Consider the following 26,829-nt stretch of genomic DNA (forward strand, 5'->3'; position numbering starts at 1 on the left):
CTATCAAAAGCCCATCTTGTGAAATCATGTTATAACCACTTTGTATACACCACTTTGTACAATATGAGTAAAATAAAGATGATTTTACCCATATTGTACTGTGAGAAATTAGTCAGTTAGTTAATTCAGTCACAGCTCTCGTATATGCTACCACGCCGTAGACTGCACTGTAAATAAAAAAAAAACATTTTTTTTTTTCTCACTGCTGCTCATTTATTGTAAATTTGACCTGTATTGTATACGTATTCTGTAATATCACTCATTGCAGTATAACGGGCGAAAGACGAGAAATGCCGCAGACTGCCTCATTTAGGTTCAGTGTCATCGTTCGCTGTCAAGTATTAATAAATCAGTTATGATAGGACTCTTGCGTTAGCACCTTAGAAGCTAAGTTAAAAAAAAAAAAGGATTTTAAGATAAATCATGTTTAGCAGTATACTAGAAGAGGTAAAAATAAAACATGCATTGAAAGTTGAAGAAAAGTTGCTTATGTACTCCCATGTCAGGCTATCTATGATCATGCAAGGCTTTGCGAGGCGTTCTAGATACAGACGAACAAAATATTTTAAGCTAATGATTATCACGATTAAGTTGACGACATTAATTACTTATTGATTCCGCAAGTTTTTATTAAACATCTTCCAACGTATGTTCCTCAAAAAAATGCACCATCTTCATCGCCCATTTTATTGGCACTTTTTTCTTGCCTTGATCTTGACTTGATCTTGTGAGAACCGCTTTCGTTTTCAGCTGACTTGATCTACTATCCTTTCCTGCTTCGTTGGAAAGCTCTGGCATTTCTTCGCACCATCAAGTTTCACATCTTCCTTATCAATTATCTCTAACTAACGTTCAAGGGCATCACATTCTACAAGAGCCTCACGGTTGCTTTCTACTCGTGTACAGTCGGATACCTATCGCAGTTGAAATCTGCAACCGCAACAAAAATATAGACTAGCAACTAGCGCTCGACGCGTAGCTATATGATCTCTATATACTCAACGTTGCAAATTTAATAAAAGTATCGCGTCAACTGTAGAACTCATAGCCAGCTTGGGGTATTAATCAGGCTCTTTGTATCTGACTCTAACAAAAGTAAATCGCACCGCCGGTCACTGCAGTGATTCTAAGCGAGTGGACCTCAACGGTAACCAATAAAATTCGTGTAGTGTAAGGAGGAAACAGTCGTGAGCTGGATAAATCCACTGAATTGCCGCAGGGACTGCGCGGTCGCTCAGAGTAGGTAGCTAGGGCGCGTCATCTTAGAATGAGAGTGCTCATCATAGGCAATCGCCAGCCAAGACGGCTATTAAGTAGGTATCAACAAAATAAAAAGGAGAAACGGATGGCTGAAATATTTTTTACGCTTACTAGAAAGGAAAAAGATTATAAAAAATTATATTACGCATTCAAAAGAATATAAATATTATTAACGTTTCATAACCATAAAACGACAAAATAATATAACTGCCATATTAGGTGCCATGGATGAAATACAAACCCCCTAAAGGACCATAAAGGTATATATTTACACTTATTATATGTTGTATATAAGTGTAAATGTTCACGTTACTTAAGGGAAGAAGGTGGGCTTGAGGTATTCCTGTAGAGGAGAATTTCATTGAGCTCATTTCGGGGTCGGGCAATAAATATTTAGGATAGAGGATAAGAAAGATACATGATCTTCTGAATAGGTGACGAGACACAACTAAAGGGAGACGGTAAGACTTGTTACTAATTAGACGGGTTACAGGCAAGATGGGAGCGGTAAGGGGTAAGCATGCAAAATGCGATGGAAATACGTGCGAGTTGATGCTTAGCCAAGGATCCTACATTAGAGCATCGTGTGAAACGCTAACTAGCGGACAGACCATTGACACGATCATCGTTAGGAAAAGCTGCAACGAAGTGGCGCGAGAGATGGAAAAACTAGTGGAGGCCGGATTGAAGAGAACATGTTACGGAGATAAGGTAAAAATTTGGTGACTGTCTTTTCCGCTGCCGAGTATGTAACGAGATCTATCTCACAGAGTTTCCGTCCTTTTCTCTGGCCGGTCTTTTACCCTGAAAGTAAATATGCACACAATTGCATTACAGTCTCAATGATGGCAGATAGTTATCAGGAGTTATTCAAGTTGAGAAAACAAATGCCATTATCGGTACTTCCTTATGCAACTACATACGAGCTAAAGACATATGGTCCAAAAAAATACACAGCAATGAAGCAGGATGCTGGGCGTTCCTAGAAAATAGGTGAGCATATGACTTATTTCAGAGGTGACCGTTTTAACATATAGTATAATCGAGCCTTTGTAGTTCAAGGTTTATCAAAATAAAATGTGTTTACGCGCTACGACATTTGCTAATTCGAAATAAGGTTTTTAGAAATCGACTAACAAGGACATTGCGATTTGATTCATTGTCTTAATGACTTAGTGGCATCACTTATCGTACCATGGTATCAGGATCAGTGTGGAATGCACAGCTATAAAAATAATTTTTCGAATTTGTTTAAAATTTTTTTCTTCAATGTCTTGAGTACGGTGAACTGTAAGAAAAGGTGTTGATTGATGCGAGAATCATTATATTAAAATTTCACTGCTTTCTATTGGAAACAAAACGAAATATTGGTTAAGAAAAAAATATATTTCTGCTAGCGCAAGGCTGACAAAAACTCTTTTGTTACCTTTAAATACACTTCGTTTGTTAAAAATATCCAAATTAATCATTCTTATTTACAAAAAAAACTGATACGTTACATAAACATTGATTATGACGCAACTAGATAAGAAATTGTTCTGCTAACTTCCTTCTCACTCTCCAAGATATTTGCCTTTTTTTTTTGTTACTAGAATTACTTGGACAACATTTTTTTTTAAGTCAATGCAGTGGCAGAAATGTTTTATGCACATTTCGGTTACTCTAGCCAACTAGCGTGAGGTTCAACTCCTTTCGCCCGATTTTCCTTTTCTCGGCACCGAACTCTTCACACTCCCTGATTGTGTGTTCCACATAATCCACGTAGCCTGAGTAGTACAAAGCGCAGAGGTCGCTTTCAGCTTTGCTTATTCTGGCCTTGTAGCTGCCAAAAGCTCGCCACTACTAAACGTCTGCGTCACGTAAAAAATAGTCTGTTCGTGACTTCTCGTATACCAGTTACCAATATTTTTGATGAGTTTTCTTGTGATTGTTGTAGTGCTCCCCTGAGCTGATTGCTGTCATTCCTGTCATGTCGCTAGCATGAAAAATCAGACTTCTTTATCCTTCTGTTAAAAAAATTTTAGGATGCTTTCTTGAATTTGCAGGTTCTGGTAGACCATCATAAAAGTTCTAAAACTCAACTTACTCTAACGGCAACTTTGCTGTGTCATTTGTAACTCGTTGATGTTTGTTTTTCTCATCGGAGATTCTTTTCAGACAGGGGTACCGTAGAGAGCGATGATGTCTATCACACAGTCTTAGGTCCGTTTACGTTCGGAATTGGTACCGCTAGGTTGCTGATAGTTTCAACAACCTTGTTCATGGTGTAATTTACATGTGTCATACCAATCAGCACGCAATCGATCACCATTTTGAGATGTTTTATTTTATTGCTCAATTGAGTGGCGTAATCACCCAGTTTGGTGCTGATGGTACCAACCTGCCTTCTGCAGTTCAGGATTCCTATCTCTGTTGTCTTTGGCTCTAGTTCAAGTTAGTAATTGTCAATCTTTGACTCCATTGTGACTATGACATGTGACATTTATGGTAGCCTGCATGTCTCTACTGTTCCTCCCCACTGTTACTGCTGCCACATCACTGGCAAAGGCGACTATTTTGACCGTAGTGAAGTAGTTCTGTTCAAGAATGTTATCGTACGTTTACAGCAAAGAGGTCCAAGGCCGACCCTGACGACTGAAATGCTTCATCACCGTGGGTAATACGTTTTTCGCTAAAATACTTCGTGATTATTTTATGTAGGCACCACTCTACCTCTTTCCCCAAACCATTGTTGATAATTTCTTATGGCATAAAGTTAAAAGCGTTTCGTATATCGAAAGCCACAAGTGTGCAGATACCTTTAGTCCATTTCGTCTTGTTCATCTTTTCTCAGTACATGACCAGGGTAGTCCTAGTGGCATCCGTTTTAAAACAATATTTTATGAATCCGCATTGGTGTGCAAAAAATAAGAAGTTTTACCTTATCTTTCTTCAGCAGTGTGTTGGTTGGTGCTAATTTTCTTCCACAGTGTTGTTCACCACATTGTATGTTTTGAAGGGAATTGGTCTGTGTCTGTTCAATAGGGTGAGGCTAGCGTTTTTTCACGACTTAGTAAACACCACCTGGTGATGTCGTGCGTATCTTGTCAACTACCTCTACAAAAAATATCAAATTATATTTAATAAGTTCTTCAGCTAGTTGCGGCGGGATACAACCCAAACCTATCGAATTTTTTCGGTCAAAAACCGGATTTCGGGGCATTTGTTATCTTAAGTCCAGAAATCGGCAGAGTCTGGCCTAAGATTACCTGCGGTACCGCAGAAGCACTTTCTTGCTTACAGGAAAGAATTTTCTAATTATTTTAGCTGCAACTTCAGACTTAGTTCACGAATTGACAACATCTACTTTGCCTACAACGATTTTGTATGCCTTATTTTATACATCGTTGTCCAACTCGTTTAGAAATTCCTTCCATTGACCTGGACACCGTGATAGCTTTGTGAGTAACGTCTTTGCCCGATAATCATGAGGACACTAGGTGGTCTAGGCTCGTATCTGACGTACAGCTGGAAACATAGAATGACCCGGACAACATTGCTCAGCGCTCCGTAATCAAGGTTTATGCTATTCATGCAGGCTTTTGGCAAAACAGGGTTCTTAGTATCGAAATATTTTTTAAAATAATAAAAGTTTCTTTTATCGCGTAGGGGAAAATAATATATTACTATAAGACTTTATTTTATTTATTTAGAAAAATCAATGGCGATTTCAGTTGGTCGTTACGTAAATTCAATTTCTAAATCCCCGTTTATTAGATATTACAAATCCTTTACAAGGCACAATACAAATAATGATCCATTACGACTTTTTCAACAGGTCCTGCATCTGCTATGTGCATAGATGGCTTATCAATTTGGTCTTTGCTACCTCAAGCTATTCTAAAGTCATATCAGTTCGCAAGTAATTTCTACGATTATTTAGAAGAAATGACCTTACTTTTTTTTATTTATCTAACTACTTAACTATCATAGGTCTTTGGAAGCGGATCCCACTGAAATTGGCTGCTTGGCGTGGACGTACTGGACTGGCTTTTTTATGGTCGGTTAAATTACTTCCTGAAAAGGTTTGCCCGAAGGATGGAGCCTATTGGACAAACACATTTGCCTCTAGAAATCGAAATTCGTTTTCCTCCGTAGAATGTTCATTTGTTTAATCGTAAACCAAGGCCGGGACCTTTTTTTTTTATTTTTAATGTTTGAAAACAACGCCGTACTGCAATTTTGAAACACCAAGGCGGATATCGTCATAATTTGCGCTGATGTATATTATCAAATGTACAAACGTATATTTTTCTAAATATTATGTTGCGTGAACAATAGTCGTATACTGCCCTCAAAGATATGCCAAAGACCCATCGTATTCACGTGTCTTTTTTAAACGGAGTTAATCACTTAACAATGAAAGAGACCCGTAACTATATTGCAGGAATGAGCCAAAAGCCAACATATCACGAAAGAGAAATCCAGAGTTGTGTAAACACCTTTGATTATATATTAGAAGAGGCTAATGAAATAATTACAGATGCTTAACGGGCTATGTGAACCGAGGTAATTGCAATGGGATAGCAGTCAGTGTAATGGCTAGTATCCGAAGTACCGGATGTAGAACACGGAAAACCGTTGATGATATTTTTATATTTTATGCTGGGGCAGGAATAATATAAACAAAACGGATAAATTAACGACAAGACAGGCGAGAAGCAAAGCTTACGGATTAGTTTAGTTTATATATTACTGAAGTTCTGTGTGCGCTTGCTTGTCTGCCTGACCGAAATAGACCACTTTGAGTAATCTGACTGATCTTTAGCGGATTAGCTAAACTGTCCACTTCCTGAAAAGCTGCTCAAACAGACATAGCCGATTCGATGAGTGTATTTTTCTCGGAAGGAGTTTGCTTTTTTCATCCTATAGAGCATGTTCTTTTGTGTACATGTTCATTTCGGAAAATTATTCTTTTTTATTATTTTTGTTTACTTTAGGTATTTTTTTGCAGCAATCTTTCCTATGTGTCTACGACAAGATTGTAGGAGTTAAAGTGGACTACATTTTTATGGGAAGGTTATTTCAACTGACAAAGTTGGAGCTGAATGTTTACGTGCGTCTGTAGGGGGAAGGGGGGTAATTGCTAAACCAGTTGAAGATTCTCGCCCAGCTGAATCAAAAAGCGTTTCATGTCTATATACCCAAATCCTAGTTTTCAGGTTGAAAATGCTTTCAACATGGCGTTCTGTGTAAGGATTTTTCCTGACGTCAATCGGTAAATTTCAACAATCCAAACACGGTATAAATCCTTATATTTAAAGTGAATATTTTGATGTGAAAAGAGTCAAAAACACATTCCGAGGGGGGGGGGGGGGTACCCTTATCACACCAACGTAACAGTGGGGTGAAGATGCGTTTCAAGCTATTCTTGAGTGCCTTTTTGAGCGATTTTTTTAAGAAGTGTTAACTGGAAAATTGTATCCCCTGATGATGAATATTCTAGTTGAACAACCTTCCAAATGTAATCTCGGAATGTTTTTTTAAGAGAGAGACTCAAATATCAAAAAGACTCCTTTGATAAATTACCACTCTATTAATGCCAGTTCTTTGTACCGATCGATAGATCGTGACAAGCTATGTATGTATATTGCTAAAATTGATATTCTGGTATCTGGTAGCTTTTTGCTTAGATGACACTGGGATGAACATTTTTCACATAAAACTCTATATAGGGGTTCTATTTCTAAATACCAACCAAATTCTTTCAACGAAGCTTTCAATAAGTCAATACAGATGTAATACATATTCATATATCTAAATAAATCTCAACTTTCGGGTCAAAGATGCCTTTTAAAAAGTGAAAATTCAACAATGTGTTATAATACATAATAAAAAAACAACAATAAATCTCGACGAATTGAACAAAAATGTAACGTATATATTTATACTTAAAATTTATATGGAAAATTACTAAAATCCATCGCAATCGCTTGTATCGCCTGTGTGTGGAACAGTGGGATGAAAATGCGTTTTAAGTGGTTATTTGAGCGAATTTGAAGCGAATGTCAATTGGACGGTTGAAGCGGCAAGTTTAGAGTATTGATTTTTTTGAAAAGAATATCGATTTCCAAAGAAAAACCCAAAATGTTAAGAATAATATTAGCAGAATAAAATAATAAAATATTAACTATCCTCGCGTTTGGTGACGTTCCTGGAATAGAATCAATACCAATCGAGGCAACAGATATTCGTGTCTTCATTCAATACGATATACGTAAGTGTCTATTAACAAAAAGAGAATTAAAATAAGATAAATGCTTTAGTTTTGTTAACATCCTAGAAGTAATCCACATATAGAGGAATAACTGGTAGAACTCCTTAATATAAAAAAAAAATAAAAAATATGAAAAAGCCTTCAGCCGACGTTCTGAAAGTAGAATCAATATTAATTTATGTATTTCTTATATGTAATTATTTCTTATAAAAAAGAAAAAAACAATTTTACTATTAAGCACATTTAAGAAACAGAATCACTAGGTTAGCCGACTCGATAAATGGCTATTTCTACTAGAAGTCGACCCACCCACTAAACATGCGTTCCGGAAAGAAAGTCAGTCAACCAGTACTAAAAAAGTTCCGTAATCATAATGTAAAAATATAAGCGAGACAAGTCAAGAGTTAACTAAACTCCAGGCAAACATAATAGCACAGGCTGATCAAATAATTGTGCAAGGACAACGGGTTAGGTGAGACAGCGTAATTGCAACAGTACATTAGGCTAGGTATAATATCAAAAATTAAATTAGTTAGCAAAATAGGGACGTTTGGTGTTTTGTATTCGTTATTGTAATTAAGCATTAAGAAGACGATTAGCCTTCAATATGAAACGTAATATTTGTCTTCTAGTTTTGATTCTAGACGATTTCATGTGTTCCTAAAGTGGATAAACATTACACTATAACAGTCCTACAGCCCGTGATATGTTCTGTTATTTACTCCGTTGTGGGATTCTAAAATAAATCTGAAGGAAATACTGCTGCCAGGTAGCTTTTATCCATTTGAATACAAAATCATCTCTTTATACCATTAAGCACTGAAAATAGCATTACGAATCGTTGTGGCACACTTCATGATATCCGTGACACTAATCTATATGCACTACGTGTATAAGTAGTTATATAAAGTGTCATTTAGTATTATTATTATTATTGTAACAGGATTATTGTTGCTATCCGATTATATACCTCAAAAATCTTCCAATGGCTTAGCCTATACGTTTTATTTATCCTTCTAGTTTGTAAATTAACTCCCTAGGTGCTTTTTTGGACTGTTCACCGTTTTCTGCATTGTTCTAATTTTGACTGAGTTCATTAGCAGCAGCTTCCTGTGCAGGTAAAGCATGGCACCAAATTGCGTATCGTTTGCTATTTCTTCGTTAAAGAGGTTTAGCTGAAATGACGGAGGCTGTGTTTTAGTATGAGAAGAAATGAGCATTACGCAGCGTTCTTCAAAACTGGTTTCAATGCACTAAACCTAAAGATCTCGTAAGGACCAGACGAGGATGAATTGGTGCTGTTTTACGGTAGTCTTCAGAGCAAAAAAAGGATGGTCAAACCGCGGACTACCTTTACCTAGGCACTTTAGAGATTTCGGTGGGATTTTAGTACAATGAAACGGCGACTGTAGACGAAAGACGGATTAATGTGATCTTGCTGCATAACAAACCTAGAGTTCAGATTTTTTGGCTATTTGAAAAGCTTTCAAGAACTATGAATGAAAAGTTTTTAGGCTCGGTTTATAGAGCCCCACACCTTTCTTCACTTTGTTCGTCTATTCAGATGCCATATAGCCTCGAGGTTAAGCGATTTAAACCAAAACGTATTCTTCAGTAAGTTTACGAATGGATTTCCTCTGTGGATGCCTGATTTGTTCGTCAATGAAACCGTCTGGTATGTATCCGCGTAATTCAACACGCGCAATATAATATCCCATAAATGCCATTTTCAACTGCCATTGAGATAAATTCTCCTTGTGGCTCCCATGGACAAAAACTACTTATAAGAATTAAAATATTATGTGTTAAAATATTTGATATTGACAACACAATAGTTGCATCTTGATTGATTAATTTACGACAGGTACTTCGGAAATAAGTCATTCATATACCCAACACCGAAGTAATTTAAACCCTGCTCTGCGCTTAAATGTTTGTCGTAGAGGCATGGTTTTTGAATTTAAGATAAGCAAACGTTCTTTGGCTGGATAGGTATCTGAACCTTATGGTCACAGCTATGTTCGCTGTCACATATGGCTGTGCTGTTCAAGAATGCAGGGTTATGATATGAGTATTCTGTACATTTTGAGAGGAACCGGCCTGCATAAGTCGATCTGTTTTGTGATTTTTGTGTTGTGTTTTATATATTTTTGACCATGTCTGGGCCCATATTGCCATCTATTAAACCAACGTAACCTCGCAATGAGCGCATTGTTATATCTAGCTGTAATTCACTCGCTTGATACATCGTTGGATTAACCGTCTCTACTGGCTCTTCAATGGATTAGTGCTATTGAAGGGGTACGATTTTTGGATACAACGATTGCGAATTATTTACTTGGTAGTTTTGTCGAATGAAGTAGAAATTATAATGAGATGTGTTCTCTTTCTGATTATCCTTTTCCTATTACCTGTGCAAATTTTGTTTGCTTTTGACCTGATCTCCATCGGCTCATTGTTTTCACAGCCTGTACGCTAATCTATTGTCCCACTACTCTAATACTGAGCTCCCTCGTGCCATTGTCACGCACTTTTGCATGGTTCGTTACATCTTGCGGTAACCTTGTCGCTTGCCTAGGATTTGCTAAGTTTGCTCGCTGGCCAATAATAATGTGGCTAACGTGCGCCGATATTTTTTCGGTGACAAGAGGCCATCTATTTGCTCGGCGACTCGCCATACTAATGGAGCCATATTCAAATATACTTTGTTTGACCTAGCCCTTTCACTATCCTTCTAGCAATTTTAACAGCGCTTTCAACCTTGCCATTCAAATAATGATAATGGCCATGCTGCGATATGTGTGGCGAGCCAGCTCGAACAGATATTTTCATTTTTAAAAATTCTTTGAATAGATTTTTTTAACTCCTTTACCATATATTCTGAGTCAAGTGAATTTCCCTCGGCCTGTCATATCTTCTACAGTTTCTTTCATTATTTGGCTTATTGTTGCGTTTCTCCCCAAATTGTCCAGCCCGAAATAAACATTGTTCTCATCTACAGTAACCAACTAGTTTTCACTTTCCCGTATGAAAATGTCTTGGTGTATTATTTGTCATAGCCTCTGTGTTTTATTTGTGAGTGGGTTAACTCGGCGTCTTGTATATTTAGCGAGCTCTATAACGATTTGCCCAGTCTTTAATATTATTCTTAACTTTTGGCCAGAATATGGCGCCTTAAACGGGATAACACATTAGATGTGATTTGTGTGCATGTAACAAGAATTCTACTCCGAGCTTTGACAGAACGACTGCTGCTGAACCCTTATAGGCCACACGCTTGTCATCGATTATTTAATCGCGCGTACTTCACTGAATTAGATTTTCTACTGATACGCCCTTTAGTTTGCTTGGCTGACCGTACTCCATAGCATTTGACAGTTTTTATATTGTTACTTGATATATCTTATAAATTTTTAAGTCCTGGACTGCCTCTTCCTCCACCTATTTTATCAGCGAGTCTAAAACTTGATTGTATTCACGCTGTTTGCTGTCACGTATATCTAGTAAATATATGTTTTCCTCTAAGGTGTGTCGACTCAACAGGTCAGCACTGAGAATGATTTTTGCAGGCATGTATTTTATCGTTATATTGTTATATATATATATATATTATATCGTTAATTATATAATTGCACCTTCTCAATAGTTAGATACTATTCAAAATATGTTAATAATATTACATTGAAAAAGGGAAAAACAAAAAATTGAAACCTTAAAGATATATTAGTTCGTCGCTTAAAGAAAATATCGTTGATGTAAGTTTAATACAAAGCTATGTCTGTACGGTTCTCCTCAGCACAAATACTCTATCCTCACTATGATATAACGGTGACGTGTTTACTGTCGTAATAAAAATAAAACAGTTATAGCACTTTTCAAAAGTGAATAGCACAAAAACTGAAAGACTGAGATTACGTACCAAGTAATGTAGTTTTCTGTTTCAGGAGTTCACTAGATATCCTCTTAATAAAGAAAAAAGACAAAGTTCTTGAACCCAATACTCAATGTGTAATATTTACACATTGACTACTTGAAACTGTGACTAGGACTGTGAATAGACTGGTTCTCAGCCTTCCGAAATTCACGGCATAGACATAAGAAAGCAAGACCACTTAATAAAAAACACACTCGGGCTTTCGAATCACCAGAAAATGAAAAAGGAAGCCCTGTCGATGGGCAGTCACGATTCACTTTGGATTAGAGAAACTAATTTATTTTAAGATACTGTACTTAGCGCTATAAAGCAAAAGCATTAAATACATCAAAATGGCAGGACGAAACAGGTTTATAGTAATATTGGGATTACCTGATACCATAGCAGGTCATTAAGCCTATTGGTTTATACAGTTGGGTTCGAAAGTAATTAGACTATGTTCGACAAGATCTCCCAGAAATTGACAATGGCAGTGCTTTTTGTTCAATGCGCAATCATTTTATACTGACGAAGTAGTCGCCATGCACGCTTTATATAAAGACCGCTCCCACAAAATTATTACAGGAAAAATATTTACTTGTTACATAATTAATGCCGATTATTTATTTAACAAGAAAGGCAACGCTTCATTTGAATTCTAGCAAGTTAGTATATTATGTAGTCGCAGCCACTCTCGGCAACCTTTTTCCACTTTTAACCATTTTTTCTCGCCAGAAATTTCCAGGTAATGTGCTGAAGAGCTCATCCAACTAATCTTTAAGACCTTTTTGTACTATTAGGAGTTTAACACAGTGAGATATTTTTTAATGCGAAGTTTGAAGAATACGGCGAGTGAAAAAGGACTTGCCACTGAAGTTCTTGCGGAGCGGCCTTAATGATTTTCCTATACGTACTCTAGCATTCTCGTAGAGAAAGATAGTCTTGCCTTATTTATAAAATCTTTCCTATTAGATAGCCTCCTTCAGTCGGTGCAATTGAACTGCGTAAAATCGTTGCTGACTATATGACTCCTTTCTAGCATTTGCAGTATATAAGGCCCTCCGACTCCTGCCAAATGCAAGTCATGGTCGGTTTGGGATGGATATCTAGTTTAACTCGAGGCTCTGGCGCATCTGCCAGAGCTATTGATTCTGTTCTTACCCCATATCGACATGGTTGCACTACTTCGGTCACCACTTTTTATCACATATAACAATTCTCTGTAGAAATCTTTCGTTGCGGTTATGGGTTGCCGAATTCCGATCGAAATGTTGGAAAAAAAATAAGAATCCGTGCTTTCATATGCACTTCACCAAATCTATGAGCCATCCAGACCTTTAATTTTCAGTCAAATTCTGTACATTTAAAATGCTCGATAATCAGGATTAGTGGCTTATTGTTCGGTCAACTAACAAGCTCTCTGCTATCCGATATTTTCATCGACCTCACATGGTCGTTCTGATGGGATCTATCCTCCAAATCTAAGATCTTATCTTTTAACTCGGTAAACCTTTTAGAGCATTCCTCTGAGAAGCCTCGTTATGCACGGTACAAATATCCTGAGCTGCTTCGGCAGCTGTTTGACCGTAGCAAAATGAAAAATAGCGCGTGTATCAAAAATGTACCTTTCTAAATGAATGGTAAGCTAAGATCAACAACACAAAAGGTAAAGAAGCTCACCAAAATTCATAGTTTGAAATATATTAGGTAGATGGTAGAGAATCAGGACATTATTAAAGAACCCGAAATAAGCAGAATCCATATATTTTCACTCACTATAGAAGCCAGATTACTATCACTCCTGGATTAATATTTTTCTTGAGGAAGTTAAATACAATTTGTATAACTAGCTTTTTCAGCAGTTCTTGACTGCAAAATATGAATGATACAAACAACACAACTTTTTTTCCTAACAAAATGCTCGAACGGAGAACTATTCATATGTAACACTAAAGCAGCACACTCTTTCTCAAAGCAGTATAACGCAAGGTTAGAGACTGCTACATTACATTATGCAATAATCTCTTAGTAGCCAAGTTAGAAGACAAAGAGCAAAAGGCAGTTGTTTTAATTACAGTACAGTTACAAAGTTTCCCGCAATTAGTCTGTTAAATCACTCGGTTGCGTATTAAATAACTGTTCTGCATTTGTTCTGCAGAACAAAAATGGCCTAAAACGCTTTTTACAAGGTTAAATATTTAACGAATTAAATACCTAAGATAGAAAAAAAGCTTTGCTAAGAACATACCTGCTTGGTTGCTCAAATTACTTTTATTTAAGTAAACAGTGCTAACTCTAAATATTTAATTGCTGCGAAATAATTTTTCTATTCTACTTGTTATCGAAAATAACATATATAATAATTTTTTTATATATAATATTGTTGAGACAATAAAGATATCTTTATGCTTCAACAATGTCCCTATACAACATTTTTTTCCTACTTCACGTTCTTGGTATTTCCGTATTTATCTCCGTTATAGTAGAGAAGATTTCACCAATTTTATTTTATCACGGATTGGCGAAGTGCAGTGGCTTAACCAGAGCGTTGTATCAAATTTTTAATAAAATCAGTTCTTTTTTTACCTCATATTTTCACTCATAGGATCTCTTCGGTGTTGTCTTCGGTATTTGTCAATAATAATATAGGATGGAACGTAGATAAAGCTTAATTATATAATATAACAATATATATAATAGAATATGAAAAGTAGACAGTATTTCGAGTATAAGTATGGTGAATCCGTTACATTAACTTCAAAATACCTGACTTTGGGGTTTATGTTCCTAATTTATAAATTAATTTATTAATTAGTACCGGACATAAGGAAACACTTTAGCTTTGTTTAAACCGCAAGCAAAAAGATCAACATCCCGAAATGGCAGTTAACAGGTACGTATCGGTAGAATTTAGGTGTTTTCTGTCGTTCCGTTGCTCGAGTGCTATACCAGCAAAAGCTCAAAACTTCGAACGCGCTGTCTGCCAGCCTCGTGCTTCCATGATATTGTGAATTATTTTTAACCTTTAAAAATAAAATCAATAGTCATTGTCTATGCGGTTAACCCTTGTGAACCGCTGCATATAACTGAATGTATAGCTATGTTATATCTGGGGATGCTGAAACTGAACATTTTGCTTTGCTACCGAGACGTCTCTATTACCGTTGAGTAAAAGTGTATATATAAAAATATAGTATGGGTAAATTGCTTGGTTTGAACGTACTTCAGTGACTAAACGAAGTTGCGTTGTTTGCGCAACTTGTCCGCGATAGCACAGCGAGTTATGTGTTGCATGATAAAATGAAGGATACGCGTCGGTGTAGGTTCGAACCCATCAGGTACCACAATAGGCAGCCATCTAAAATAGTACCACTTGGCTGAAATACCGGACTTAAAACGCTAGGAACATTTTAGGTGCTTCGTATTGTACACTGTGCCGTATCAACTGTGGAACTTTAAAAAACTGACAGCATCTATAACTTTTACTGCTCGTGAGGCCACGTTAGCAAGCAAATTCTTTACTAAGGCTAGCGAAAAATTACGAAGAAAGGAGGATACAGCGGCAGAATTGGAGTCTTCGTTTATCTTCGTCAGGTAGCAATTTAAGTGAGGCCGTCCCAATGGAGATGAGCAATACTTTGAAACACCTGTGCCCTAAAATCAACGGACTGGGTGATCGAGCTTCAGCCCTGATTCTAGTGCAAGATGGACTCAAGTAGTTGAGAAGAACAGAGCAGAAGATAGAGAAAGCGAAGTAGCCAACACGATTCGTGTAAAGGCCGTGAAGAGAATACTTAGCATTATGGTCGCGCGTGTGGTCAAAAAGGCGGTTGGCAGAGTTGACAAGTGGTCTCTGCGGTTTGGTTGACACCTATTCTAAAGCTCTGACCACTATTATAATGCTGAAGAGTAGTGCTATGATTAGGGTAATACTTCACAGCTAGCAAGTTTTTTTAAGCACTACTTGTCTTTGTTGGAAGAGCTTCAACTGAATCGCTATTTGACAAAGAAACATCAGAAGTAGACGCTAATATTTCTTCTTCCTCAATTTTTCATCAGTTTTGTCAGAAGTTTTGCTTGCTAGCTTAGTTTTACTGTAGTATCCTAAAGAGCCAATTCCGACTCTGCTTCATCTGTTTATATATCTAATACAAAATACTGACTGGAATTTAGTCTTCGGCGACAAGAATGGGGTTAGCATACGTACTCTGTCGCATATTCTTCCAACAGCAGATTGCATCAAATAATAGGAACGCAGCAGTCTAAGACAACTCCTACAGTAGGTTCCTATGATACAGAATAGCCCTGCGGCTTGTTAGAGATATGTTTCACAAGCGCCAAATCATGATATTAAAAGACGATCTTTCTAAACCACAGAAATGTATTAGAAAAATCGTGTGCTCGATTCAGACTCCGGACGTCAGCTCCAGACTCTTAAGGTTCTAACCGACGTACTCAGCAGGCATTTCTCAACCATTGTCTATACCAACGTTGCTTCCCTCGACAGTCATGTTGACATTCGACTAGAAATAACATCGATCTGCCGGACGACCCAAACGTCATTCCGACTAAATTAAGTCCGTGTACTTAAGGTTCAGATAGTTCTTGAAAACGCAATAACTGGATGGGATTGCAAGAATGCTAAGGTTCCAAGCAGCCTTTAACAGATAATGTATCCGCATTTGCTCATTCTTTTGCCAGTATAATTAATTTATCTACTGATATATGCTCTATTCCAACTAAACTAAGAGATGCAAAGGTCGTTCTTCCATTCAAAAACAAAAGAGAATACCTCGAGGCCTCTAACTGGTTGATTTTTTTTCGAGGTTTGATGAGCATTCTACGATGTTAGTTTTTTGTTACCTAATCCATTCAGTTTTCAGAAGTTTCGATCGATAAAAAACACTGGACTACCTTTGGCAGAAAGTTGTCGACGAGCTTGAAAGTAGGCAGGTTTACCTTATTAAGTCATTCAATTTTACTGCAAATTAACATTGAAGAATGTCTTTGGAGTAGACCGATCTCTATTGATTAATTCAAATCAGACTTCTTTCTAAGAAGCCAAGCAATTAAGGTTGGTCGTGTTGAGTCCACATAGGGAAAGTCAATCTTAAAGCATATTATGGTTGGGTTTCCCGACGGCTACGCAAACGTGTTTGAAATTACCCATGTTGACAACAAGCCACTCAACTCAAAACATAAATTAGAGGAAGTCTGAAGTATGCAAATAGGATTGTTGTATAAAAAAGGGTGTAAACACTTTTGCCATAACTAATTATTGTGACGATATTACAATACAATAATTATGGTGTAAAAGGTCTTATGCAATGCAACTGGTCCTTTATCATTATCTCGACAAACAGCTTGTACTTGGTTTTCCACAGATGGCTACCCAGTTTCTTTGGATTCTACTTACGGGTCATAGACATTTTCATTTAGCTTATTCTTGTCGTTTTGAGAAAACTTCGACAAGAGTTCAGATTGATGAACCAGTAAAGGTGCATGAGTGGCCAGTTGCACTGGATAGAGCGTGCTGCATTAAACGTATTGAATGACAGCAACAGGGAAGGCAGGTGGACTTGCACGATTTAGAGACAGTGCCATGGAAGAGAATGTGACAGATTGACTATATGCGTAAAAGTAGTTGTTGTCCAACTGCGGAAGCGATCTAAATAAAATAAGACATCAAATCTAAGTTGTAGCCTAACTTCTTTTTACCCCGAATCTAATCCTTTTCATTACCATTAATGATAGAACGTAAAGCTAGCGTTTAATTTAAAAAAAAAAAAAGTTTCAAGTACACATTAATTAACAGGGCTCGCACTGAAGAAAGTTTGACCGGCATATGATGGGCTTTATAAACCTTTTTATCAGAAGGTCATTGTACTAGGTGCGAACGCTATAGTTCAAGGTCAAAGAACAGGAAGACCCGTAGAATCTATGTCAATGAACCTGGAAAAATATTCAGGCAAGGGCGATCGAAAACGATGGGATTGAAAAAACATTCGTAAATCAAAATGCCAAAGATACAACGACCAGTCATTTGATGAGATAGCTTCAGCTTGCCAATTTACAGAGTTGGCTCAGAGGTACGCGAGCAGAGTTTTGCCCTCACTGACAGAACAACCAGCAGACGGCAGTGAGACCGTATAAACTAGGGCACCAGGTTGAAGAATGGATAGAAAGAACCAAATATTGTAAACACAGTCCTTTTAAACTTCGAACGTCTTTTTCTCTGTTTTCTCCGGACTTTGTGCCGATTGATTTTTTTCTGTTTCATTTAGTGGGCAATCGCCTTTTTGGCCCTACCTTCGACACGGATCGAAGGCTCAAAACGTGATCGAGAACTTTTTTGAAACGCAACGCGCTACTTTCTAGCGGAACGGAACGCATTTTAGAAAGATTGGGAAGCAAAATAATTGGAAATTTTTGTGTCCACAGAACATGTCGCTGCAACAGCATTAAGCCATTAAAGAACCAGTAGGGCCGGTCAAACCAATGATGCATCACGTGAGCGGAGTGCGGAGAGATAGAATGATGCACTTATAGGAGGATACATCGGTTCAACAAACGGCGACAGGATCAAACACGGACTAGGTACATACACAAAGCTTGAACGTTACGAAACAGATCCTCACATCGGGCTGTATGTTCGTAAAGCTCACAAAACACTAAGATTAGTGCTCCACACACTAGTACAGCAGAGTTATTTGTGGTGGTATAACATGGCGGTGAGTGCACTCCGAGATGCTCAACCAGAACATCCACAGTACGAAGATGACCGCACATCTTAAATTCAAAAACAACATTTTTACAATAAGCAATAAATCATAAAACGGAGCCTAAAATATTGCGCACTTATCGAAGGATCTCTAGTTGACGCACAATAACGGCCCAACCGACGAAAGGATTGTAGGTCGCAAACCGTTACTGCAAGAGGATGACGCATGTGCCGTACATACATCCACTTCCACTAGCAAAGAAAGAACCTGCCAAATGGACTGCCGAGTATGGCCGGTTCAAAAAGCCATCGAAAAAGAAGGCAATATATACCAATCAAGATCACGTAAGGGTAGAAGCCGAAAATTAGAAACGAGAAAACAAAACAAACATATTTGTATATTAATACTATAATAAAATATTTAAATCGACACGAAGGAAAAAGTAATGTATCATGATAATATCAGCGATAATACGAAACAATGAATAGAAGAATTCATAGAAATTCGTACATATAAATGCCAGCACAAGGCTTTCTTTAAATTCACTAGTGAAATATCGTGAGAGAAAATAAAATTAATTATTCAGTTCTTGCATTCGTGACGTTAGCTAGCTAAATAAGTGAGCAATCTTTTCTATTGCTGCTTTTTACTTATTGGAAATATTGTGTATTATACAGATTCTCTAACATTATTTATTGTAATTCACTGGAGGAGGGAAATGTTTAGGGGAATGGTTACTCTAGAGTGATCCTTGGGCGCCGTCTAGCGACGTATGTCACTATTCCACTGTCAACCGTTAATAAATCAACAAGTCACTGTACGACTTTTGTGTTTTCAGCATTTAACACATTAAAGTACATAGCGAACGACGCTCAATACGAGATGTAATTGTCGTTCCAAGAGAAGCGGCGGACAAGCCAAATGTAGCCGAAACCAGACAGAATCGGTTAATGTCGGAGAGAATAGGCACGGCAGCACAGTAAGCTGCATTACCAGGTGGAATCCATCATCACCTGCATTTCAAAGGAAGACAAATACCAGTTAAGACACCATTAGACGTATCGGTTGACTTGAATGAAACGACAACCAATTAGCTGTAAAAATAATGTTCTATAAATACATTGTCGAATTCTATATGTGTCAGTGATAAGCACTAATTTACGGTTCAATCTTATGACAGATATATGTAGCCGACAATTTTCATTATGGGAGCGTTACGGTAACTTGGTGAGTAAAGACAGTGTAATAATCAGCAATGGGCTTGTGAAAAATAGGATATTAACAAATTTGCCATAATGATAGATAATGATTAAATTATTTTAATAACGTGAAGAAATCTGGCGAAACTGTTGCAGTAATAGCAATGGTGACGGCACCTTACATTACGGCATCCATGATTGATGGCGTGTGTTGCAGCTATCACTGTACGACTGTAATTTCATCGAACGAAGTTAAAGATCAAATCTGAATCTTCGTCTGATGATCTTGCGTTCCTATTCCTAACCTCGTCCCTCGAGCGACCATTTCTGACAAGCGCTTAGGTGATATCTTTTATTTTTCTATTTTCTCGAATACAAAACTTTGTTAAAACTCTTTCATATTTGTGCTTTAACTTGTTGAACCCAGGCTTTTCTAATGTAAGCGTTTAATCCTTATATATTCCTTTCCCTTCTTCGGCTGTCATGGTGCCATTGTACTTACGGCCACAGTGTCAAAATCTTGAGGTAATTTGGAATGCTCTACCTATCGCTTGGATTCCCTTAAGTGGCTTTTTTTTCCATTTGATTTCATAGTTTTTGCCCAAATGGGAGCTGCGTAAAGAACTTCAGAATCCATCGCTGAGATACATAGCTTATCCGTTCTCTGACTTAGTTGCATGATTCTCAGCCTTTCGAGGCTCTGTGCGGTGCCTTCTTCAATACTTACTTCATGTGTGGAGTCCAGTTAAGCCTTGACCAAGCCTCACCGTTAGGTACCGAAAACTCATTCTGATTAAATCGTGTGTCTGGCCGGATTGACGTTAAAGTTTAAATTAATTTGGTGTTTATCGTCACTTAAAATATAGGAACAATTTCATGATTTTTGGATAGTACTTACAAGGCCTCGCGACCTTTTTTTAATCTTCCTTTTATTTTTTCTACTTTTACTTTTTAAGCCGTACCCGCAGGCCTAAAAATTGTCCTAAATTAATTTTGCCAAGCAGTGAGTCCATACCTAAGAACGTGAATAAAAAAGAACTATTGAATTTTTTTAAAAAATCTTAGCAGCCTAAGGACAACGCCTTACAGTTAAAATCCTAGTGAGTCATCATACTGAGACTTGAACGATAGCATGATGATTTAATGATCAACGTATGGGCTCGTTTCATGCAAGTTCAAGTACATAGGTTCATATATCTGTCTTCCGTAAACGAAATCCTTTTTTACGAAAAGACTTAAGAGGTGATTCTTTATAGTCGTTTCATGCCGGCGTTCTTGAGAAAAGGGCCAATAATAAGGTTCAATACAGGATTTGGAACGTTTGTATACATGAACAATACCATTAGTTAGTAGAAGTTAGTTCAGAAGCTCTATCATGGTTGCATCGAATGAAGTGCAACTTCAATTGACGCAACCATGCACAGTTCTATAACCAGAAGGCGGTGAGCTGACGCAAGAGACCACCTCGCTATTTTATGTTCTATTACATCTTGTGTTTTTATATAATTACTGTTATATACGTTAATCTAACAAACGACACCTCGTTGTTCTGAAAATGCCTGAATGCAAGAGCCTGAAAATGAGTATACCTTTGCTTTTATGTTGGTTTGCTTCTATATACATTTTAAAATTTCGTTTTTAAAATGTGTAATTTTAGTTTCAGATGACCCTGGTGACCTTAATTATCCCAGTGACTAACCAACAATGCAGCGGGGGGTTGAAATTGACGTGAACCTCTTCACAGGGCATAGCGATTTTGGCATTGTTCATAGTAGTGGTATTTTCCTCATTTCTGGTTGTTATAATTTCTGTAGGTGATTTAGGTGGTGTGACCGCAAGACTGACATTTTTTAAAGTCGAACATATGCAACAAAAAGTATACGTACTTTTGTTTCTGCTTATAAATTAATTAGCCTGACAAATCCGCGTGCCATCTTCAACTATGACATCATACATGACGGCTGCTTTCTCTTACAGGTCATTTTATCTACTGCCCTCCGAAACATTTATAATCTCGCACATCAACTTTTTCCCTCATCTGAAATATATGTCTACACGTTTCAAAAATGAAGTTTTAGTTCAAAATTTCCGACCGAACATGTGCTCTGCTGAAGATTTACCGTCTGGTGTGACTGAACAAGGTATTATTCTAAACGCCATCAGAAATATCCGAATAGCGGACAAGGTACAATCCTCTAACTTACTAAGTTTTACTCATCCTTAAAGGTATCAACAAACCTTTCAACTTGGCTTTTCTTTCAAATATGAAATGGAGCTGTACATGTACGGTAAATTCTTTGTAACCAGAAGTCTGAAGATATTCGATGTGAGTTGAATGCCATTGTCAGAAACAAATATCTATAGATTTCAATATATTGTAAATATAATTAAAAGTTAGATTTAAACGATGGCGAGGTTTGGATGCTGATTTAATTTGTGGGTAGTTATGACTGGAAAAGCTACGATATCACTACTATAACCTGCGTTATCCTTAGATTCCTTTTAGAAAAATATTCTCAAGCCCATATATGATATTTTAAGGCCCAGCACTAAAGTACTCAGCGCGAGTTTTGTCAAGATATTCTTTTCGTCATACAAGCATTTGCTCTACCGAGGGCATTACCTATGTCAGCGTTTTAAGCACCGCCTATCAGGCTTTTCATGCACATTTGCATGAATACGATATAAAATAGTCCTAAATATTCCGTCCTTTATCAAATACTCCCTGATTCTTAACACAGTTAAAGGTTGAAGAATTCAGCGCAGTACATGGCTGCAATGTAGAAAAATAAACGACGGCACCACTCATTATCATCTGATGGGTACCAGGACGAAGATCCTTTTTATCCCTATTTTACACAGGAACGCACCCAAACGTCTCATACACCATTACTTCGCTGTTGTCAGGAAACAAGATTTTCCATCACGCTATCCATTTCTTTTTTCTGCTTATTACTTTGGCCAATAAGAACAAACAAAGTAGTTCCGAATGCGTTGCATATTAAATAATGAAGAGCATTTCCTTTACTCAAGACATTTCTGAAATGACAATATGTACCTGCATAGATCGGGCTCTTATTAAGTTAATTTTGCCACCCTTTATAAATCCAAGTTGTTAGGTTCCAAGAGTGATTCGTTTTGGAGCATTAAAGGACATAGATTTTTTTAAAGGAGTCGTTAAGGGGATTGCCCTGATATAACTTGCCGCGTGACCGCAAATCTACGTTTTTCGTAGAGAAACATAATGCTTTGTAACTCAGAAGATTTACGAGATGCACCATATTTTCCTGTTACAGGCTTTAGAAAACGTTTTTGAACATTTTTAAATGATTTGTACATATTTTTATGATTACAGAAGAAGCATGTTTGTGAGCTATGCAACCAACTAAGAACAGTTAGGGCATTATAGAAGTCTAGATAAAATTGAGTAATTTAAGATAAAACGTACCTAATATGAGTTTGTAAGCTGTGATGCGTCTTTAAAATATTTAACAACATGTGCTCTGAGCTTAAGGTCAACATCAAAGGTGACACTAAAGTCTTTATATCCTGGCACACATAGCATATGGTCACCATCTAAAGGATACATGATATCATTTAGAATAATCTTGATAACACCACATTTTAATGTAAACAATATCGTTCTTTAGCTCTTCCCATACTGAAGTAGCTTAAATTCCTAGACCATAAAAGCGTCAGCTTCTTTACCTATTTCAGTTTAGATGTAGTAATTATTTGATCACTAGTATACACTTTGTATTTTTTATAATACAGTTTATCAACTGATCAAAATAAGCGCTGTGGATATAGCTGCGATGATTTTTACCTCCGTTAGTTTAGATTAGCCTTATTTACTAGGTTCTGCCATAAAAGATACGAACAGAAGCCTATTCAATCATTATATCGGTGACATTAATATCACAAAAAGTAATATGACTGCGTCCCAATATGCATACACCACTGCCGTTTTTATTAGTTTGATCATCGGTGAAAACGTTGTAATTTCTGCTAAACAATTTAACCGATAGCAGTTTGTCCAGGTCTCACTGATGGGAGTTATACTAATTTTTTTAAACTAACACCAGTAGCACAGTACAAAAACGCCACAAGCTCTTGCGTTTCTCAACAAGTGAGCGTTAAGAGAGATATAGGTAATAGATTTAGTGCATTATATTTTGGATTACGTAGTTGTTGAGATTCTGTGGTTTCGGCTCACGTGTTTATAGATGAGACGTTTGGCGCCGGTCATGCTTCAAATAGAAAGGTCTCGACCACCCTCATTTGGATTCTACAGTCCTTAGAATCCATTATCAGCGGGCCGTTTGCCTAGAAAGATTTATTGACTACTCTTTCTTCGTTCGTCCTTTTCCTTCATTCGATAGCATATACAATAAATGACGAGCGTCTCGCATTAAGTTTTACGTGCCTTCCATGAGAGAATTGTGTCGCTCTTGAGGTAAACATGCATACGTCGTACAGCGACGGACTCAATGATGAACACAAATTTTTGATGGAAATGAAAACGTGGTATGAAAAGCATTGTTGCGGAGTATGTGGGAGGAGCAGTAGTAAAGGCAACTAAAACACGAAATCGCACACTGTTAACATAAATGAAGTTAGCAGTGATTCTTTCCATGAACACATTTTCAACGCGTAGAATACTACGGCGTCCACTTCTTAGGACAAACAGAGGCCTGTTTGTTATGCATAATACTTGCTTTTCCATACTTAATAAACATTTAATAGCAGCACTAGTTGAATGTCGACGTGCAGAAGGAACAGGTTATTCACGACGCCGATTTCCTCTGTCCCAAATATTCAAAAACTTCACCTACATCAGCTAGAATATTTGCTCTTCGAGTCTACACACCCTCTCATATTCTTAAGTAATGTGAGCAGCAGGGCATCTGTCAGTTGGATCAACCATATCTTCATTCCACCCTCCAGTGTCTAAGTCAGGCAGCGGTGGACTACAAATATTATATTTGAGACATTTGAGAACAGGTGACACGTTTATCATGCCATCAGTCCGAAGAGTCTGTGCATGAAATATGCAGTCACCATTCGCATCAAGAATACAGCACATAGTTCTCAAATCTAGCGTGTATCGCACAATTTGCACCTCTACTAGCTATAGCGGTTTTCTTGCAGTGAGCTATTTTTTTCTGTATTGTTACGCTATATCTCCACTGTGGTTGTTATGATTCTTAATTAAGCTATCGGGAGTGAAACAGATGGTCACACAAAAACTATAAAATCACAGGATGTCGCACTTTTAAGAAGGCGGGTCATTTTTTTGGACCCCATAACAGAAGAGTTCACACGTAAGGACAAGTTGTCCTTTTATATTAATTCAAGATATGTTAATTGTGGGAGCATTTTGAAGCTCTCGGAAGTTACATTTGTTAAACAAGTAGTAGTAGTAAATCTGTAATAGTAGAAATCATTTTCCCACCGAAAATGTTGTGTTTCTAGTAAGGATTGTAACACATAATGATTATGCTGAGGTCCTTGCTTGAAGTACAATGCAATAATTTCCAACTCTCTGATTTATACGTTGCTGAGTCTACCATTCTGTCATATCGTTATTCTGTCAGTCGATTTGTTATACTTTTCCAAACAATTGCAAGCAATTAACCCTTACTGAGTGACTTCCGTTAACGTATTTCATACCATATGTTTTCTTTTACAACTTAGTTTGATTGCTGGATTCAAATATATTATATCTTTATTAGGTTTCAAAGTAATAATCAACTCGACCTTGCATACATCATTTCTGAAATTTCACCGTTGTGTTTGTTTGAAACGATCAAACATAAGCTAGATACACTATATAGTGCAATCTCTGCGTAGCATCATTATATAATATTTAGATTGTGATCTTTGGAATAATAATGAAGGTAATTGTAGTAAGATGACACGAGATCAGGTCATTAGAAGCTATATTAAATATTATGATAATAACGCAAAGAATTAAATATGAATATAAATCTATAGTATATGATGTATACAAATTATAATAGAAGTCAAATATAATAGGACAAAAGGTTTTAAGAAAACGGTAAGGTCAGTAGCGCAACCTAAGTGGGAATAACTGAAAACCTAATAACTAAAAGAAAAAATACTAGTGTTCTAGCCTAAAACATAATTTGTTATTGATAAGACTCCCTCAACGGGAATTTTAATATTACAGCCTGAATAAAAAATGACTACGTGTGTTGACGCTAGAATCATAAGAATGTGTTGCAACAACGAGAGTGCGATTATACAATCCACCTTAAATAGCTCTGAATATCAAAATAATTATTAACCTACTTGGCCTATTGCGGCAAGCAACAGAGTCTGCCTACCCAGTTAGCCGATAGCACATACGAACTCGTTGTTCATAGTCTAGAGGCAGCCATACTCATAATTTAATGGTCTACAAAATTTCTGCGCGCAAGACGGACAGGAGCACCTCACATGACCGGGCGGATCAGTTGGATTAGCAAACCGAATTCCTGATTTGGAAGTTTAATATATAAAGAAATACTCAGAAAATTATAAGCTTTTAAGTTTGGGGTCTGCTCGACGGCTCACTCATTATTGTGTCGCATGCAGTGCTGGCAACCCCGATATGGGGAACGTCTAATATTTTCGTATTCAGAGCTGGAACCCGCAGCAAACTTATAAAATCAAATGTTGCAGATTTTAAAAAAATCGTATTGGGTGTAATCGAATGTGAAATAGTTAATAATTAGAGATAATGTCAAAAAAAGGTCGAACAAATATAGATAATGGCTGAATCGTGCTATAGAGATGTTAATATATGTTTACAAGCATTTTCTTGAATCGTCAGTAGTCAAGCTTTATAAAGGATCTGCGTTTAAACGGTATTTCTACTGTCTTTCATATATATTTATTTTTCGGAACAACTAACGAATTTCTTATATTATCATTCTTTAATTTTTAGCTGCTGGAGCTACATTCGCATGCGTATAGAATCCAGTATGCGTTGAGAATATAGTCTCTAAATAACCGGATGTTTTTGAGGGTTCCTAATATAAATAAAAATTAGCGTAAGTAGCTCTGAAATCGCTAGTTTCGAAGTCCAAAAATCGTTGACAGAAATCGCTGGTTTTGAATACTGGCATTCCGTATGCCACATGTGAATTTGATTTACACTGTAATAATCAGAAGAAAATTTAAAGGTCCCGTTATTGAGAGTAGAACGTGTGTGTTTATCTGTAGGCCCTGATATTGTTGAAAACGGCAACATAAATTAGATACTTCTTTGCCGTCATGCTTGCCCTGACAGAAAATTTCGATGAAAAACGATGCCTGAAACGGCTGAGTTATATCTAAAAATATAAATAACCTTTCCATATTGACGAATCTTTGAAGATGTCACTAAGGCTTCTTGAGGGCCAGGCGGGCAAAGAGGGTATGCGTTGGTATATATACGTGAATTAGGGAAGTAGGTGCGACAACTTTAAACCA

The 26,829-nt window shown here is 37.1% G+C and overlaps 1 long non-coding RNA gene across 1 annotated transcript in view; it reads right to left on the minus strand.

The window, feature by feature from the left end:
* Window positions 1-604: 604 nt before the first annotated feature.
* The window catches only part of LOC147756295 (uncharacterized), a 45,124-nt gene continuing 18,899 nt past the window's right edge, over window positions 605-26,829 (minus strand). The window contains exon 3 of the long non-coding RNA XR_015326236.1: window positions 605-2,064. This is a non-coding gene — a long non-coding RNA (uncharacterized LOC147756295). The remainder of the gene's footprint in view (window positions 2,065-26,829) is intronic.

Source organism: Varroa destructor, unplaced genomic scaffold (genome assembly GCF_002443255.2).
Source record: "Varroa destructor unplaced genomic scaffold, Vdes_3.0 BEIS01000004.1, whole genome shotgun sequence".
NCBI classification, from domain to species: domain Eukaryota; kingdom Metazoa; phylum Arthropoda; class Arachnida; order Mesostigmata; family Varroidae; genus Varroa; species Varroa destructor.